This window comes from Marmota marmota, unplaced genomic scaffold (assembly GCF_001458135.2).
Source record: "Marmota marmota marmota unplaced genomic scaffold, marMar, whole genome shotgun sequence".
NCBI lineage: Eukaryota > Metazoa > Chordata > Mammalia > Rodentia > Sciuridae > Marmota > Marmota marmota.
The window spans coordinates 24,990,184-25,008,861 of record NW_026000240.1 but is presented as its reverse complement, the minus strand read 5'-3'; the positions used below and the strand labels follow the sequence as shown (position 1 = coordinate 25,008,861).

At 47.8% G+C, this 18,678-nt stretch overlaps 1 long non-coding RNA gene across 1 annotated transcript; it reads left to right on the top strand.

The window, feature by feature from the left end:
* The first annotated feature begins 3,319 nt into the window (after positions 1-3,319).
* LOC125613528 lies at positions 3,320-16,728 on the top strand. Its single transcript, XR_007344060.1, has 4 exons — positions 3,320-3,509; positions 4,823-4,939; positions 8,123-8,222; positions 16,502-16,728. It is a non-coding gene; the product is annotated as an uncharacterized LOC125613528 (long non-coding RNA).
* The last annotated feature ends 1,950 nt before the right edge of the window (positions 16,729-18,678 follow it).

Here is an 18,678-nt window from a genome sequence, read left to right as displayed (position 1 = left end):
CAATTATCATTTTGTCATATTTACTTTATTATATATCTATTCATTTACCTGTTCTGTTCATTCATCAATCTTAATTTTTGATGTATTTTAATATAAACTACAGACATGATTTTACTTATAAACAGTGCAGCATGCATATCATTTAGCAGAGTTAAATGTATGTTCTATGTCTTTTTTTTCCCCTGTAGGTACAGATGAACCAATCTTTACCATTTTGTGAGTTTTCAGTAATGCATACCTGTGTGTAATGTAAATCCCTGTTAATACATAGAATGTCACCGTCTCTGCAGATAGCTCCCTCCTGCCCCTTTCTGGGTGATCCCTCACAGCCTGGAGGGATCCATTCTTCGGATTTTTTTTTTTTTTTTAACCAGGCTAGTTTTGCTTCTTCTAGAAATTTATGCACATGGATTTGATACTGGGGATTGAAACCGGAGGTACTTAACCACTGAGTCACATCCCTAGCCCTTTTTATTTTTTATTTTGAGACAGGGTCTTACTGAGTTGGTGAGGCTGACTTTGAAGCTGTGATCCTCCTGCCTCAGCCTCCCAAGCTGCTGGGATTATAGGCGTGCACCACCACACCCAGCTATGCACATGGATTCTTAGCAGGCGTACTCTCTTGGGTAAGGTTTCATTCTTTCGGCATAATGATTTGAAATAATGATTAATTCATGTTGTGTGTGTGTCAGTAGTTTGTTTGTTTTTATTGCTGAGTAGCATTCCACTGTTTGTAATACAGTTTGTCCATTTCCTGTTGCTACACACCCTAAACTGTTTTCAGTTTTTGGATACATATTATAATGCTGTTACAAACATTTTAATACATAACTAATATGTAAATGTGTGTATAAATACATTTTTTCTTTATTTTTATATTTTTTCCATATATATATTTATTTAATGGAAAATAACATAAATGTGTTTATAGGGGAGGGGGAGGAAGAAGGGGATGGTTGTTCTGGCCTCTGGGGACAGCCCATGGCTATCTCCTCTTGGACCTGTTTCTTAGATCCGCACAGAACCTGAGTGCCCTGTGGCTGCTCCTTGATTCATTTTTTTTTTTTTTGAGAGAGAATTTTTTAACATTTATTTTTTAGTTTTCGGCGTACACAACATCTTTGTTTGTATGTGGTGCTGAGGATTGAACCCGGGCCGCACGCATGCCAGGCCAGCGCGCTACCGCTTGAGCCACATCCCCAGCCATGCTCCTTGATTCTTACTGGAAGAGTCTTGGCTCCTGACCTTCCTCTGTCAATCTGAAGTCTGGATGGATTGGGCAGTAGAACCCAGACTGGTCCATCTGTTCAGGCTGTTGATGTTCTGGAGGGACATCAGTGAGGGATAGGTAGTGGCTCCCTTTGGACAGTGGGGAAGAAGCTCTCAACATAACTGGACCACCCATCATGGAGATGATTAAGACCTCACCTTGGGAGAACCCCTGCGAGTCCTTCCAAGCCTAAGGACGTGTCCTGGAGGATGGTCTGGGGCTGATCCCTCTGTTGTTTTTGCTGAAGCTACTGGAACAGAGCTCCTTTGCTGGCAAACCTGTACAGAGAGCCAGGAGCAGGGGCCGACCCACAGATTTGCTTCTGTCCAAGTTTAGATCTCAAGATTATATGTTGAATTGATAAAAGAAAGTCTGATTTTCTAAAATAGCTCTTGCTTGATTGGGTGTGGCAGGAAGATTTGACCTGCAGATCCTCGTGCTTGTCCTCCTAACCTCCTGTTTTCAGGTGAGGACAGGCTTATTATTCAGTGCCTTTCCTGCTAGACTCTCAAAACAGGGCTTTTGTTACTTTTAAACTCTTTGCTTATTGATTTTAAAAACCAACTTTACTGGGATATAATGTTCACGCAAAAAATGCATCTATTTTAAGTGTACCTTCTGGCAACTTTTGACACATGGAGACACCTAAATGATAAACACCTCAATCAAGATAGAAAAGTCAATCCCATAGTCCAGTCTCAGCCCCAGAAAGTCACTGATTTGCTTTCTTTCATTATAGATTGACTTGTCTTTCAAGAGTTTCACACAGTGGTATTATGTTTTATTGTATGGAGTCTTTTGCATCTGGCTTCTTTCACAGCATAATATTTTTATTGGATTCGTTTATATAATTCAGCATCCAAAGTTCATCCCCGTTTATTTTAGGAGAGTGTTCAAACGTGCATATTTCTGTTAATTTGTGAACAGGTAATACAGACACATGCTTCAAGATTTAAAAAGCACCCAAGCCTTTCCCACCTCATTTCTTAACCAGTTTCTCCTCTCAGGCATCCACTATTACAACTTCTTGTGTGTTCTTTTATGCATTTAGAAACAGATGTGTATGTGAGATCCTCCAGTCCTTTAGAAACTAGGTCTAATTTTGGATGTGTGTGAGTACAATTTTAGAAGCGCCGTGTCTGGATTAAAGGGCTGGGATACCGCCCTGCCCAGCTCAGGTCAGGAATTGAGGAACTGCTCTGAACAGAAACATCATTAATCCCAGCCCCCACCCATCACCTGTCAACAAGCAATTGCCGCAAGTCCCAAGGCTGTGGGACTGAAAGTAGGTTCACTGGAGATTTTGCCAAATTGCCCTTTGTAATATAGGCCTCCCAAAATAAAAAAAAAATTGGGGAGAAAAATTTCGAATATCAAAAAACCCTGAAAGAACACTATAATGAGCACTTGCATTATATAGACTTGATGGTGACCAAAGTCAACTGGTTTGAAGAGGACAGAGATATCAAGTCTGAAGAAGAAAGCAAACCAGCAAGATTGTCACTTTGCCCACCGTGGCTTCATGCCTTATGAACCCTAAGGGAATCTGCTTCCAGTCTCACAGCCTTTGGACCTGTTGTAGGTGCTTGCTGATAGGGGATAAGTTGAGTCTTGGAGTTTATGATGTTTCCATTCAGAGCAGTTTGTAGGTTCCTGACCCAAGCTGGGTGTGGGTCTGGCTCATAGGAGCCGTGACACTAGCACAGGTAATGGCCTGTCTGACCTGGGCAGTGGTCTATGTGAGTGCATGGCTCTTACACAGCATTAACATTACTACTTGTTTTTGCAGATTTCTCTGATTTGTCAATGTCCACCCCTCCTCCCCACCTCCAGCAACGTCACGCAGGCAGGGATCACATCTGTTGAGTGCACCATTCTGTTCTAACAGAGATTGGCCCTTGGTGGAAGCAGTTAAACATCTGTGGATACACATGAGGCACTCTTATAACACGAGTGTGTAGTTTGTAGTTAGAACTGGGAGCGAATTCTATTTATGTCTGATGGCTTATTGAATCTCTCTGGGCTGCTGTTTTCTGAAAAACAGGTGTAACAATGTCACCTTCTGGAGCTATCAGGCATCTTTGGAAGGTGCCAAGTGGAGAGCAGGTGCCTGAGCCTGTCAACTATCACAGACTCATCTTAGATGTGAAGTGGCTGAACACACTTGATCACGGGCAGCCTGTTGTCCTGGTGACCGACGACAGCTGGCCTCACTCTTTGGGGTCAGGCTGGGCTCCAGGTGAGGGCCCAGGGTCCCCTTGCCTTAGGAGGTGAGGGTGATGCTGGAGCTGGGCGTTAAGGAGGTCACTGTGCCATTTGACAGCTGCCACCAAGACCTTGGGTGGGGGGACAGCTCTAGGGCACCTCAGCCGCTGGTCTCTCCTAGGCAGCAGAGGCAAGCTGTGGGGAGCCATGGGAACAGGGGAGGGTGGGGAGCCAGGTGGTCCTAGGAAGCAGCAGCCTGGCTGGCAGGAGGGAAGGGGACTGAGGAGAATGTCAGGGCTCTGGAGGGGATAGAGTTTCGGCTGCCTCCAGCTGCCCCTAAGCCGCCTCTGCTGTTTTCCAGAGGGACCCAATTACCACCCCCTTTTGAGCCAGGGCCACTGGAGATCCTGAGGAGATAGGAGGCAGGGCAGCGGGGGGCCTTTGAAGCTTCCCTAACCATACACCTGTTCCTGGTCATCTGAGATTTGAGGCCTTGCTCAGGGAAAACATTAGAACTTCTGATCATAGTCCCTCAAGTCTAGGGAACCTCAGGCTTTTGAATTGCTCTCCTAAGTGCTCTTCATCACCAGCTTGTGAGCTGCCTGGTCAAGGTTTGATGGCCTGTTGGCACAGACAGTGACCCTGATGTCCAGCACTACAGTTGGCTGTAGTCGCCTGGTTAGTAAGTGATCCAGGACTTCTGTATCTACAGTACCTCTTCCTGTGCCGCTTGATCAGCCAGTCAGTGCACAGAAAGGCTTTCCAGCTTGCCATAGGCCCCACCATGCCCTATTGTGTCCCATCAAGCCTTTACCCCTCATTTATGTGACCTGCCTGGTCCTTGAAAATGTTTGAGTAGCAACCTCTGTCCAGACTGCCAGCCATGCCTAGCTTTGTCCTGGGTACTGTGAAGGTACAGGGGAGGGTGGAGTGTTCTCTGCTCCCCAGAAGCGAATGGCCAGACATATCCTCCAAGAGAGCAGTCTGCAGTGCTGGATGCACCTTTGAGAGGCCATGAGATGCCTGGCCCGAGGGTGCTGAGCTGGGCTTTTGGTTGAGAGACCAGAGGACATTCCTGTGGGAGCTTATGATAGCAAGGTTTTTTCTGCTTCCCAGGAAAAGGAGGAAAAGAGGTCATTGGGGTTTCATGGGATGCAGGGAGGACCTTATTGTGTAGAGGTTAAGGGGCTTGGAATCCATTCGCACCATGAATGTCCACTGAGGACCTGCTAAGTGTCAGAGAACCGCTGGGTACCTGGTGCCCCTTATCTAAATCTATCCTCCTTACGGCCATGGAGGTAGATAGCTCCCCTTTTACAGATGTGCAGATAACCTCCCCTTTTACAGATGTGCAAGAGTCAGTTTACAGAAGAGGGAGACTGAAGTTAACAACTGGCTTGAGCCCTGTCTGGCTCTGGAGTTCATGCTTTTCCCACACAGAAGACTTCTGAGGAAGAGGGAAGGGTGAGTTGTGGGTTCATAGGGGGACAGATGAGACCTCAGGAGGCACTGGAGGTGGCAGGAACCACACAGACAAAGCCAGGGAGGGAGGATGAGGTGGGCTGCACACAGCAGTGAGGGAGGGAGGGGTCTGGTTGACACAGAACTTCCGGCTCAGGCCCAGCACCTCCCTCAGGGACCATGTTTGGCACTCAGTGGCCAAGCAGCCGTCTGACCTGTCTTCCCCAACTTGCTAAACTCGTCTCTAGCTGGCCCTGGCTGTAGAGTTCATGCCTTTACCAGGCTCTTTTCTAGGATCCCACCTTGGCTCTTGCTGTCTCCCCTTCCTGTCTGTCATCCTCTATCCTCTCTACCTTTCCAGATTTTGCTCATCCTTTCACTGTCCTGTCCACTGGAAATTTTACCTCCTCCTAGGACCACTTTAGTTTTTGGTTGAGGGTCCCTGGATTCCTTTCCCAAGTCTGTCTCATCTCCTTGGTTTTTAAGCTCCTTGTGTTGAAGCAGGGGCCACCAATCCCATCCAATCTGCAGCCTCCCAGGCATCGTGGGCAGTAGTGACTGTTGACGAAGTATTTGCTGTGGCTGAGCAGGGCCAAGCCCTCCATGTGCATTTCCTGATTTGGGCCTTACAGCAGCTGTCCAGGCACCATGGAGGCAGCTGTTCCCTTCTCAAGGTGGGACAACTAGCTAGGGTGTAGTGGTGCAGTGGTGCATACCTACAATCCCAGTGGCTTGGGAGGCTGAGACAGGAGGATTGCGAGTTCAAAGCCAGCCTCAGCAAAAGCGAGGCCCTAAGCAACTCAGTGAGACCCTGTCTCTACATAAAAATACAAAATAGGGCTGGGGATGTGCTCAGTGGTTGAGTGCCCCTGAGTTCAATCCTGGTTACCTCCCCATCCCCCTGCAAAAAAAGATGAGACAACTAGAGACTGAGATGAACAGTCTTCCTAGAGGTGGAGTCCACTGTGACTTGGTCTCACTCCAGAGCCCATGCTGTCTATCCCTCTGCTGGCCTCTAGCATCTGTGAAGCTAGGGCCAGCCCTGGATCTGGACAGGCCCCAGGTGTAGAGGTGACTCCAACATGGTCCCTGCTCTCAGGTACCCACATTAAGAGATAGGAAAATGGGGAGTGGCTGGCTCCTTCCCAGATGCCTGTTAGCCCACTCCTCCTGCTTTTCTGTTTGTTTGTGTGTGTGTGTGTGTGTTTTCCCACAAATCCAGCTCTTCCTTTCATCAGTTTCCACTTGGAGAGCGAGTTGGGTGACCATAGCTTGCTGGGGTTCTCACCTTCTGGCCCAACTGGGGGGATGAGGGGCATTTGGGGCTCCTTTGACAACCCCACTGCTGACAGCTAAGGTTTGTGGCCCCCACTGAGGCCTTCCACCCCCCCATCTGCCTAGGTGGGAGGAAGCAGCCTGGAAAGCAGGGGGCAAGGGAGGAATGCAGCGTCCAGCCAGCTCCTGACGGGGCATCTCTGGAGGCCTCTCAGCTTCTCCAGGCCACGGCTCTGCTGGGGAAGCTGGGGATTAAGAGCCTAATTCCACCGAAAATCCTGTTTTTCTTAGGCTCACACAGACTGCTTTTTAGGAAAGGCCCCTCGTCTAATCAGCCTGAATCAACAGCTCCATTTATTTGGACACGTGATGGAATGGAAGCGGGTGTTTTCACACCGCATATCTGGCCCGCCCCTCCAGGATGGCATCAGGATGGAGGTGCCACCTGGACCTGGGAGTCCAGCCCATGGGGGCTCCCACAGAGCCAGGAGGGAGGCCACAGTTCTGCTGGCCAGGCAGGAGCGGCTCTGTCTCTTGAGTTTCGAAACATGAAAGTGACCCCCCCAAGTGTCCACATGGACAGCTTCCTCTCCTGTTGGTGTTTTTTTTTTTTTTTTTGAATCAAAATAAAGAAGGATTAGGGATCCTTTGACCAAACTCTCTCGTCTGTTCCCCATCAGAATCAAAGGAGACTTCTGCAAGGGGCTTTTGATGGCAACAGACCCTTTGCCACATCCATTGGTACCCAGGACATGGAGAGAGAGAAAAAAAAAATTTTTACTATTAAGCATTTGGGGAAGTACTACTTACACTGAGCCCATCATAACACACACACTCTTTGTGCATTCTCTTTCTCCTGGTATTATGCCATCCTTCTCTGCCTGGTGAAAGTGGGCACCTACCTTTCTGTCTCCTATAATCCATCACCCCCTTATTCTCTTCCTTCTCCCAACTTTGGTGTTTATCTTTCCATATTTCCATGCATTTCTCTAAATATACATTATGTATGATTTTGACTCCCCCCCCCTAAAAAAACCCAACCCTTCAAGGAAGGAATTTTAAAAAATATTTATATTTTAGAAGTAGTTGGACACAATACCTTTATTTATTTATTTTTATGTGGTGCTGAGGATTGAACCCAGAGCCTCACATGTGCCAGATGAGTGCTGTACCACTGAGCCACAATCCCAGCCCCTCAAGGAAGGTATTATTAGTATCCCCATTTTACAGTTCAGTTTTATGAGGAAACTGAAGTGAAGAGAGACTCAGTAACTTGCCCAGAGTCACACAGTAGGACAGAGTGGAGCTGAGCATGGAATCCAGACAGCAGAGACCAAGGGGCAAACCCTGTCCCTCTGACACCATGCTGACTCCAGCAAGTCCTTGACTTTGGTCTTAATGAAAAAGACCAATGTAGTGGGCTTCTCTCCTTCCTTTTACTCATCTCCATATGTTTCTCACTTTCCCCAAGTGGTTCAATCAGGATGATACTCAATACCTTTGGGCCACAGGGAGCACAGGGACTGGACCTGACCTGGAACATGGCCTACTGTACTTGCTTTACTTACACCACTTTCTACCTTGGGCACCCCAGAGCCAGATGGAAGTGAGCTCATCAGAGGTGGTATTGCCATCATTCCCCCAGGCCTGGCGGGTCACCAGGCTCCTATGGCCAACCACTTAGCTCTTGACGGAAGGTTCATTTTTTTTTTTTTGGTCAAATAAGACAGAGTTTTGGGGACACCCAGCACTCGCAGGAGTCTGAGAAGGCAGCAGTCCTTGTTCACATGTGTCTGGGAGAGAAGTCCAGCGGGAGGAAGACTGGATGCCTCCCTCTCCATCCTGAGGGTCTTTGACGGGAACTGCTGTGCGTGTGTAAAATACTAAAATTAACTCTTGCAATTGTTATAGGCTGGCGAAGGGGAGGATTGAGAGAGGCGGGAGTCAAAGGCATTGCTAGATGGATTGAAAAAACAAATTCCAGTGCTGGGCCTGGAAGCTTCTTAAAAAGGTAATGGGACCTTTCTTCCTGTTGAACTTTCAAACCCTCTGACCCTGTACTTTCTGCTCTGGAGTTTATCAGGGACACCGGGGGCCAGGAGGATAGCGGGACTAAAGTTACTGGGACAAAGCTGGAAGCAGGTCAGCGCTCCACAGGGGAGTCCCAAGGGCCTGCAGGCAGCCACTGCCACCAAGGACTTCTAAGGCCAAGAAAGGGAAGCCTCAAAACCAAACATCGCTGTGCAGTCCCAGGCAAATGTGTTCCTCATCAAGGCAGATACAAACAAAGTTTATTAAAAAGCCTTCCAAAGGGACATTCCAAATCACCAGCAGGCCTCCTTGAGGTGACTGTCCATTCTCCTGTGGACTCTCATTCCAGCCTTGTTGGAGCTTTTCAAACACCGAGTCACCAAAGTGTCCAGGAAGGAAAATAAACAGGCAGCTCAGGGCGACCCTGCTCTCAGTGCAAGCCTGCACCTCTGACACCGCAGCCGGGGGGGTTGCAAGGAATGATCCAGGGACCAAACACAAACAGGGCAGGGAGGCCTCTTGGCCTGGGGGGTTTGTGCCCCCACTTCTTTGTGCCCTAATGGGAGCCCACCAGGCAGAGGAAGGGCCCCTGTGGTTGCAAAACTGGTGTCTTGATATAGTAGAGTGAGCTTTGGACTAGAAAAATCCCGTCTTCTGCATTTTGGAAGGAACAGAGGGCCTTGCCTCAAACTAACTGGAAACGCTCTCATCTGTAAAACTGGTGATTTCCTCAGGAGCTGGGGGTGGGTTCCTCTGGCTAGCATGGGGGTTGGGCATCTCAGACTGGCCCATGTGTTTCCCAGAGCATGTTGGGGTACCCTGTGGATCCCTAGGATCTTGAAGAGCACAGTGTAACACTGTCTTCTTGGGGTTTCAACTAAGATTTTGATTTTAAAATAATCTGAGTATCCAAGTGGACCAGTGAGCTAATACAAAGGGAGGAAGTGTTCTGCCTCTAGAGTCAGAGAGGCCTGAGTTGCCGTGGCCTCTTCTGTCACCGTGGGCATCTTCCTGGCCTGAAATCCTAGGTGGCCATGATGACTGTCTCACATATTGGTGTTAGCATCTGTGTTAAAGCCTAAGTTGTTAGCAAAGACCTTGACCCGTACACCGTGCTTAAAGAGTTGTAGCTACTGTTACTTTTATTGTTGAACTTGTCCTCTGCACCAGTCTGGGGAGGCATGGGGATGTTCAGAAAATAAAGAAGGGAGGAAGGAAAATAAAAAGAGGGAGCCCTTGGGAGGTAAGAGGAACTTGGCTGCTGATAAAATGTTACACCCGTAACTGTTTATCCAGAGCTTTCTGTGAGCTGGTGTTGCACGGGGAGATTACAGCAAGTCCCTCTTGTGACAGTCGCACACAACTGCAGGTTACAGGGGAGGGAAATGAAGGCCAGGAAGCTTCAGCAATGGCCCAGGTCCCAAGGCCTGAAAGAGGAGGATCTGAGGCAGAAACTGTCTGATGCCAAAGTTTGGGCTCTCAGACCCCTTGAGGTCCTCTTCTCAACCCATCTCCTCTTCTCCATCTGCCTCATCCATGCCCAGGGCCCAACTCCAAAATTCCTATTTCTAGCCCAGAAGGCCCCTGGAAGTGGCTTACCTAATACCTCCCTTGGATGATGCCGAGACACCCAGGGCTTCACATGCCCAAGACCATACTCATGAACCACCGCCACCCCAACCTGGTCCTCCTGGTGAATGGCATCGGGAAGCAAGCTTGACGTCCTTTTCACTCATGCCACGTCCATCACCCTAGCTCTCAGCACCTGTTCTCCTGGTACCATCAAAGGACCTGCCCATCTCCATTGCCACCACTCTAGCTAATTTATTCTTTTTATTTTTTGGTAGTTTATTCTTGCTTATGTGATTATTTGATTGGTGTCCACCTCCCCCAGTAGCTTCTACTCTGTGTAAGGGCAGGGATTATCTTTTTTTTTTTTTTTTTTTGTATTTTCAGCACCTTACCTGGTCCTCAGGAAATATTTGTTGACTCTCTGAGTAGCTAACTTTGTTTAAAACTTTTTATCCATTTTGAGGACTGTCAATATGATACAATGACTGTCCCTTATAGGCTGCTGCTTTCCAAGCTGAAATCCAGGGTTGTGTGCTCCAGTGACTGTGCATTCCATGAGGTCTGGGGGCACACAGGTCTTGCCTATGGAGGCTGGACAAAGGATTTGAGAAATGCTAGGATGAGACCCAGCCACAGCACAGGACAGGTGAACGCACACACATTTATACCCATTCTTGGTCAGTTCTCGCCTGCTTACTTGGCAGATATTATCTTTACTTGGAGACTCAATTATGAAACCCATCCCTCACTCCTTCTCCTATAATGTAGCTAATACAAAGAAAAGCTATTTTGTTGTTGTCTGGTTTTCAGCTAAAAGGAGGGTCAAAATAGCAATTTTATCAGCAGCCCTTTGAAAATGTTTCTCTTGATTGTAGCAATTCACAAGGAGAGACACATGAGTCCAATCCCATTCATGTGTGTATGTGTGTGTGTGTGTAGCGGGATTGAACTCAGAGGCACTCAACCACTGAGCCACATCCCCAGCCCTATTTTGTATTTTATTTAGAGCAGAGTCTCACTGAGTTGCTTAGCGCCTCGCTGTTGCTCAGGCTGGCTTTGAACTCGCAATCCTCCTGCCTTAGCCTCCCAAATCGCTGGGATTACAGGCATGCACCACGGCACCTGGCTGCCCTTGTTCTTGATATGGGCTGTTGCCTGAGGTGACAGATTGTTTTACCTCTGGACCAGGGCATTCATAGGTAGCTGGTAAGATCAAGTCAATGTCACATCATGCTGCCCCTGACATCAGGACATTGCCCAGTTCTCCCCCATCACCTGTTCTGGTGAAAAGCAGTTAAAATGGTGAGAAGCCATGGCCTTCCCACTCCCCACCCTCACCTGCCTGGGCCTTCATGTGAGCTTAGGATTTCCTTGGTGGGGGGCAAAGATATGAGGAGGAAGTTGTTAGAAATGAAGTACTGGAGTCAGAGAGACTAAGCTTACTTCAGATCCACTACTTCTGGGCTGAGAACTTAATGCAATATTAAGGAGCCTCAGTTTTCTCACCTGTAACATGGGAATCATACTAGTAGTCCTGTTACTTGCATAAGGTTTTGTGAGGTGGATTCAATGAGGTAATACATAAGAGCTGTAAGCATGGTGCCTAGCAACAGGAGATGCACGACAAATACCAGCTTATGGAATGAAAGGAGGGTGGAAATGTCCCTGCTCCTGGATCTGGGCTCAAGGGAGACGCTGGCATACACTGGAAGCCACTGGATGTAAGTTCTCAAGCCTTCCTAGTTCTCTACTCCTTTGGACCCAACAGTGCGAAATACAGACTGCTACCCTTTACTGCCATATTCCTAAATAGAACCTGGATTCAAACCCCCAGGTATTGTACAGATTAAATCAGAACACCTAACATAGATCACAGTGTCACTCACCTTATTTGCATATGTATCACAAATCACAGTTAATTTTGTTGTGTCTTTTCCTAACCATTTAAAAAAAGTATATTCTTTGGGGCTCTTAATCCACCAGAGAGGCATTTAAAGGGGGGGTGGTGGTCATAAATTATTCCTGGGCACCACATAGTAAACAAGAGCAGGAGGCCACGCTCTTAGGCTCATCCCCAGTGAGGACAGGAAAGCTGTTGCAGCCTCAGCATCCCCTGTGAAGAGGCTCCGGTGTCCAGCTGGTCCCAGAGCCGCTGGTGTGACCATCACTGGGGGGACTCCAGCTGCCTGAGAAGCCCAGACTAGGCCTGACTTAGAGGAGCTCTGCCCATGTGTGGCTACTTCTTAGGCTGCCATCTTGTGGCAGTTGCTCTGAGGAGTCCTAACTTCTACAAAGGCATGGCTCCCCTGTGCGATAGGTAGCACTTGCATATTGTGGCACGTGGGGCTCTAAGTCCTAACTCAGAATAGTGAATGAATGAGATGATCTTTGGATGGGGCCTCCTCCAAGTGGGTTGCTCAGGTCAGCAGTGTTGGCGGATGTCCTGGTGATATGTCTGGGGCAGTGTGGTGTCAGGGCCTTGGAAAGGGCTGCTGTTTATGGAGGGCTTGCCATGTGCCCGATGAAGCCATGAGCTTCTCATAGATTAATCCATCTAATCCTAACAACTATCTGAGCTGGGCCCTGCTATTGCCCCATTTTATAGATGAAGAAACCAAGGGATGGAGAGATTGAGGCACATACCCAAACTGGGGAGCTATTATGCGGTAGAGCTGGGACTTGGGGTCCTTCTGACCCTAAAGCCCACGGCTAAACCCCCATTTACAGCCTGGGGGACTGTGGAGCCACAAGGACCTGGGAGCTTGTCCTGGCTTAACCACTTGGGTTACTGGAGCTTGACCACCATTTCCCCATCTGCAAAATGGAGCTCCCTCCCAACGTCATTGCAAAGACCAAGTGGGATCATCACTGCCTGCAGGACAGTGTCTGGCCCAGGTGAGGGCTCAGTAATATGCATTTCATCCCCATCTCACCTGGTTTAGGTGGGGGGAATAAATGAGAGCAGCCACAGCCTCCTCCTCTTCCCTTGGGCTCCACCAAACCTTCTATACTAACATCAGGAGGTCCTTGGCCCCTGGCAGTGGGATGCACTTCTCAGTCAATCATCTCGACTGCCTGGGAAAAGCTTATACTCCTGAGTAGAATTTAGACCTTGATTCTAGTCCCAACTCAACTCTGAGACTTGGCTGACTTCGGTCTCTCAGAGCCTCAGTTTCCTCATCAGTAAATTGTTCTGTGTATAGATGGGCATATGTGGTACATGTGCAGCTGCTTCCCGCTTCTGCAACCACTGTATACCGTGATTAATCAGTTGCAGCATCTTCGTCAGTGATCCTGAATGTGGCTACAGAGCCCTCTCCCACACATGGAGGCAATCACTGTCAACTGCTTAGAGTTGAAATGCCAATTAGAACCTCTTGGATATTCTTGGAACCATTAGTTGTTCAAGAACACTCTTAGCTCTGTCATTCTGGCTCTATTACCAGAGTCTTCTGTGCCCTTCAGGTAGAGCAAAGAGCATGGGTCTGTAATGAGGGGGATTTGATCCTAGCACATCAAGCAGCTGTGTGACTGTGGACAGGTTACTTACACTCTCCGAGCCCTATTGGTTAGTTTGTAAAAAGAAAGTCCTACCACATGCTCTGTCTGGTGGCATTGTTGTGAAACTAAAATCACTGTAATTTCCTGGCAGGCAGGGTCTGGCCTCCTATCAAGACTTCACTCTCTGTGCTTAGAATAGCTCCAGATCAGACCCTCCTTGGATTTTGGTTGAATTGAAGCACAGTTAGAAAATTAAAACTGTATAAATGGAAGGAGCTATAACCCAGTGTGATACATCTCTGGAGAAGGGGTTCTTTATGTATGCAGCACAGGGCTGGTCAGAGGAGACCTGGCAGCTCCACTCCAGGGAGCAGATCCAGGATGGCTGGGGGGGAACCCAGGAACCCCCAACTTTAGGAAGCTCTTTGGAGAATTCTACTGTAGATGATCTGGCATCCAGTCCGTGAGAAACCTGGCTGCAGGGTCAGGAGGCTGTAAGTAGAGGTCCACATAGGGAGAGGCCCCTGTGTGTTGCTGGTTGCTCTCTAGGAGTTGGGCTCAGCAGCATTTTGGAGTTCCGAGAGCCTCTGTATCAGGGAGGGAGTCATAGGGAGGGTTGATTGTGCCCTCCCCTCTGTGCCTGGTGAGCTGCCCGAGATCCAGGTCCTCAGGTGACCCATACTCTTAGATTTCTATGCTCTTGACTTGTGAGGCCCAGCTCAGAAAGCAGCCAGGGCAGGGCACACCCCCTTCTGCCCCAGGTCGAATGGCAGGGTTGGGACTAGGGTGCCCATACTGCTCATCCTGTGTCCTCTCCTCAGCTCCAACCCTGAGACTCACACTGGGATGTTTGAGGAGGGGCAGCCATGAATAGACTGAGGTAGTGGTTGGTGGTGTGTGTGTGTGTGTGTGTGTGTCGGGGGGCAGGAGAGATATTAAGATTTCTGATGATTCAACTGTCTACATACTGCTCAAAACAACTGAGTATAAAATGAAAAACAAATGTAATATTTAGTTTTATTTTTTTTCCCTCTCTGCATGTTGGTAAACATGGAGATCTTTGCAGTCACCCATGTGTTAGATGGACGTTGAGATGTTTCACCTTAGGCTTTTTTTGATATTGGGGTTTGAACTCGGGGTGCTTAACCACAGAGCCACATCCCCAGTTCTTTTTATTTATTTTTTTATTTTGAGACAGGGTCTTGCTGAGTTGCTTAGGGCCTCACTAAGTTGCTGAGGCTGGCTTTGAACTTCTAATCCTCCTGCCTCAACCTCCTGAGCTGCTGGGATTACAGGAGTGCACCACTATGTCTGGCCTTACCTTAGATTTTGATGTGTGATAACACAGCTGGTGACCACTGATGAAGGCCATGTTTGGATGGCATTTTCTTTCTTTTTTTTTTTTTTTTTAATTTTTTAGTTGTAGATGGACACAATATCTTTATTTTTATTTATTTATTTTCTTACTTGGTACTGAGGATCGAACCCAGAGCCTCACATGTGCAAGGTAAGTGCTCCACCACTGAGCTACAACCCCAGCCCTTGGATGGTATTTTCATCCAGTTAGTGTTATCATCATTGTCATCCATCAGCATTATCCAGACTGAGTTCATGAGCTGTTGAGAGAGAGTTGTATTTTGAATTCACAGTCAAAATTCAAAATAAATCCAAATTTAACAAAAACCAGGGTTCTTTTTTTCCCCCTTTTATCCCAGGGCCTTTCCCCCATAACCAACAAGTTCTGTCAAACTCACAGGCTTCTTAGGAGGATTAAATGAGTTAATATGTGAAATGTGCTTACAAGAGTGCTGTAAATTTTTTTTTTTATAAAATAAAGTTCATTCTTTACTACTGCTGCTGCTGCTATTGCTGCTGCTACAATCCTGACAACAAAAATCCAACTGGAGAAACACCCTGGGTTATCCCAAGATCCTGGGGCATTATATGTTCTACAGGCATTAAAATTCCAGCCAGCTGGAATTTGTGCTTTATGAGAGGAGACACTTAGCCCCTGTGGGGAGGCATGTGGACTCCCCCATCTTCAGAAACAGGGCTTGACAGGCACAGCTTGATATTCCCCTGGTTATGAGACCACTCCATGGTCCACAGCCAGGGCTTCCTTATTATTATTATTTTGTTTGTTTTGTGGTACTGGGGATCGAACCCAGGCGCACTTTACCATAGAGCTACATCCCCAGCCTTTTTTTTTTTTTTTTTTTTTTGAGACAGTGTCTCACTCACTCACTAAGCTGCCAAGGCTGTACTCCAACTTTTGGTCTTCTGCCTCAGCTGGGATTACAGTTGTGTGCCATGATGCCCAAATGAAGTTTTTTTTTTTTTTTTGGTACCAGGGATGCTTTACCACTGAGCAACATCCCCAGCTCTTTTTTTATACTTTATTAGAGACAGGGTCTCGCTGAGTTGCTTAGGGCCTCGCTGAGTTGCTTAGGGCCTCGCTAAGTTGCTGAGGCTAACTCTGAACTTGTGATCCTCCTGCCTCAGCCTCCGGAGCCACTGGGATTACAGGCGTGCACCACTGAGCCTGGTTGGAGTTCTTTTTTTAGAGTTTTCCTTCTCCATTCAGATGCTTAACTATCTCTGCTCCAGAGACTCTTTTGTACTTTACCTTCTAAATTGCTGCACCAAATCCATCAGCAAATCCCATCACCAAATCTCGGCACATACGAGACACTGTTAAACCTGTATAGAAAATAGGAGTAAATACATCCATGCCAGAAGACTACTTTTGCTTAGTCCTAGGCTGTTAGTGATGCTCTGGAGATTCAAGATTGTTGGGCAGATGCCTTCCATAGAAGTGGACATTCTCTGGACATTGCATTCCAAGGGGATGTGGAAGACCCTCCTGTTCTCAGCCATCCCTGCTTCAATACCCAGCCTGTCGGCTCTCCATTAGTCTCCCTTTGGTCTCCTGCTGCCCTGGCCTATGCAGCCTGTCTCACAAGTGAAACCAGATGGCCAGGGTGGGCAGCAAGAGAGACCCACAAAAAGACAAGGAAAACTGAGCTCCTGGACCCACCCTCTGTCCCCAACTGCTTCTGAATCAGATCATCCATGAACAAACCCCAAATTCCTTTTATCTCCCAATCACCAAGAATCCGATCCTTTATTTAGTCCTGAAACTCGGAAACTAATCTTTTATTTATCTCTACTGTAATCCCACTTCAGGCTGTGTATGGAATACACCACTTGGGAACAGACTCTAGGATTTCAGAAGGACCCTCAGTCGTGGAAGCACAAGGGCTTATGAGGAAAAGTAAAACCAGGCTCAGGATGTTTTGGTTCCATGTGCGAACTGGAGGAAGAATGTGGCTCGTCTGAGCTCCTGTGCTGGAGAATGAGCCACAGGCAAGCTCCCTAATCACCAAACCACAGTAGAGGGTGGGAAAATGGGGTTGGCGTGATGTTGAGCAGGGCAATAATTTCCCCGACTTCTTTGAATGCCAGCTTGGCCATCTATCCAGGGCAAAGAATTGTTGATGAAGAATCATTGCTGCTTAGAGTATGGGTTTTTCATTCTTTGGTGGATCAGAGCCCAAAGTATATGGTCACCATGGCCAGTGGGTACCAGACAACATGCTCTGGCCACCTCTGCCATACCCACCCACTCCTGGTGAAGGGAACACCACTTGCCTCTGGAGGGCTTCCGGAACACCACCTCTGGTTTCTTCCACTATGTTTAATGAATTTCTCCTGAGTGTCTACTGTGTGTCAGGCCCAGGGCTGGTGCTGGCCATTCAGTAGTGAGCAGGGACAGTCCCTGCCCTTGTAGATGTCATAGATCCAGTGGAGAAAATAACCAGATGCTAGATAAACATGTAACTAAAACTCTGGTGGGAGGAGGGGAAGGATGGCATGGGGCTGTAGGAGTTATGGTTTGGATATGAGGTGTCCCCAAAAGCTCATGTGTGAGACAATGCTTCTGGACTTCAGCTTCATCCTGGGAGGTCGTCTTCATTTGACAGGTGGGGATAATGAGGTCCAAGAGGAGGAGGGATTTTCTCATTGTCACACAGCTTGGGAAACATGATGGCTGGTTATTCCCATTGTCCAGAGTCTCTGGTCTTGGGCCTTTTTCCTCTCTGTAAAGGCTTTTTCGAAAGCTTACAGCAGTTCTCTCCTCTGAGTAGGGGCCTAAGGCCCGCCTCTCTGTCACTCAGCATTGCCTGATGGTCTCCGGGAGGGATTTGCAGGGAGTCCCAGTGCCTTTCCACCCTTAGGCAGGGGTGCCTGGCTGGAGTGTGTGTTGGGGCTTCAGGAAACTGTCTTTGGGTTGGGTCTCTCTAGGCTGCTTTCCTTTTGGGCCCAAAGAGACACGAGGTGTGTTAATTCATTCAGGGTATCATAAAAAATATTTGAGACTGGGTGGCTTATAAACAACTGAAATTTATATATCACAGTTCTGAAGGCTGGGAAGTCTAAGATCAAAGCTCCAAGCAATTCTATGCCTGGGAAGGGCCTGTTTCCTGCTTCTTAGGTGGCTTCTCCCTCCATCCTTACAAGACAAAAGCAGCACTCTGGGTCTTTTTCTATAAGGGACTTAGTCACATTCCTCAGAGTGCCATACCATGACCTAGTTACCTCCCAAGGGCCCTGCTCCTTGTTTCCAACAAATATTGTCAGGTTTTTAGCGAACAAATTTGGAGGGATATAAACATTTGGTCTATATCACTCAGTGAAACTTCACTATTAAGAGCTGTGAGATCCAGAGTACCCCAATGTAACATACCATGAGCCTTGGTTTTGTCACCTGCAACATGGAGATAAGAATAGGGCTAGTGGCAGCTCGAATGAAATCATGTTTGAGAAGGGTCTGGTACATAACAGGTGCCAGCATCAATTGCTTTCTTGAAGTTCCCCGTTCAGTCCTGGTCCATGTAGTCATCATGGCCAGTGGTCAGGAAGGCATGGTAGCTTCTGGGGTTCTGTGTTTACAGGCCTGGGAATAAGGGTGGCCCAGGATTAGCTGGTGGGCTAACAAGGCCTCTGGAGAAATAGGTCTTCTCCTTCCCACCTCAGTTCCGTTAAACAGGTTGGTGAAGGATGAGGTGGGCTTATGGAGCCACAGGCTAATAAGCCATAATCTCCTGGAGCCTTTGCCAGTTTGATAGAAAGAGGAAGAAGGCTGCAGTAAGTGTCGGAAGCCCCTTCTAATGAGCATGATGGGTGCAGGACCCAGTTCCTCCATCCCAACTGCACTGGGATTGGGCTTCTGTCTCCATGATGTCCAGCAGACAGGGCTTTGAGCCTGTGATGGCATTGGGGTTCAGGCCTCGGCTCAAGGAATGGATTAAAGGAAACTGGCTTAGAACAGAGCTCTGGTGTCTCCCAGCACTACAAGTCAA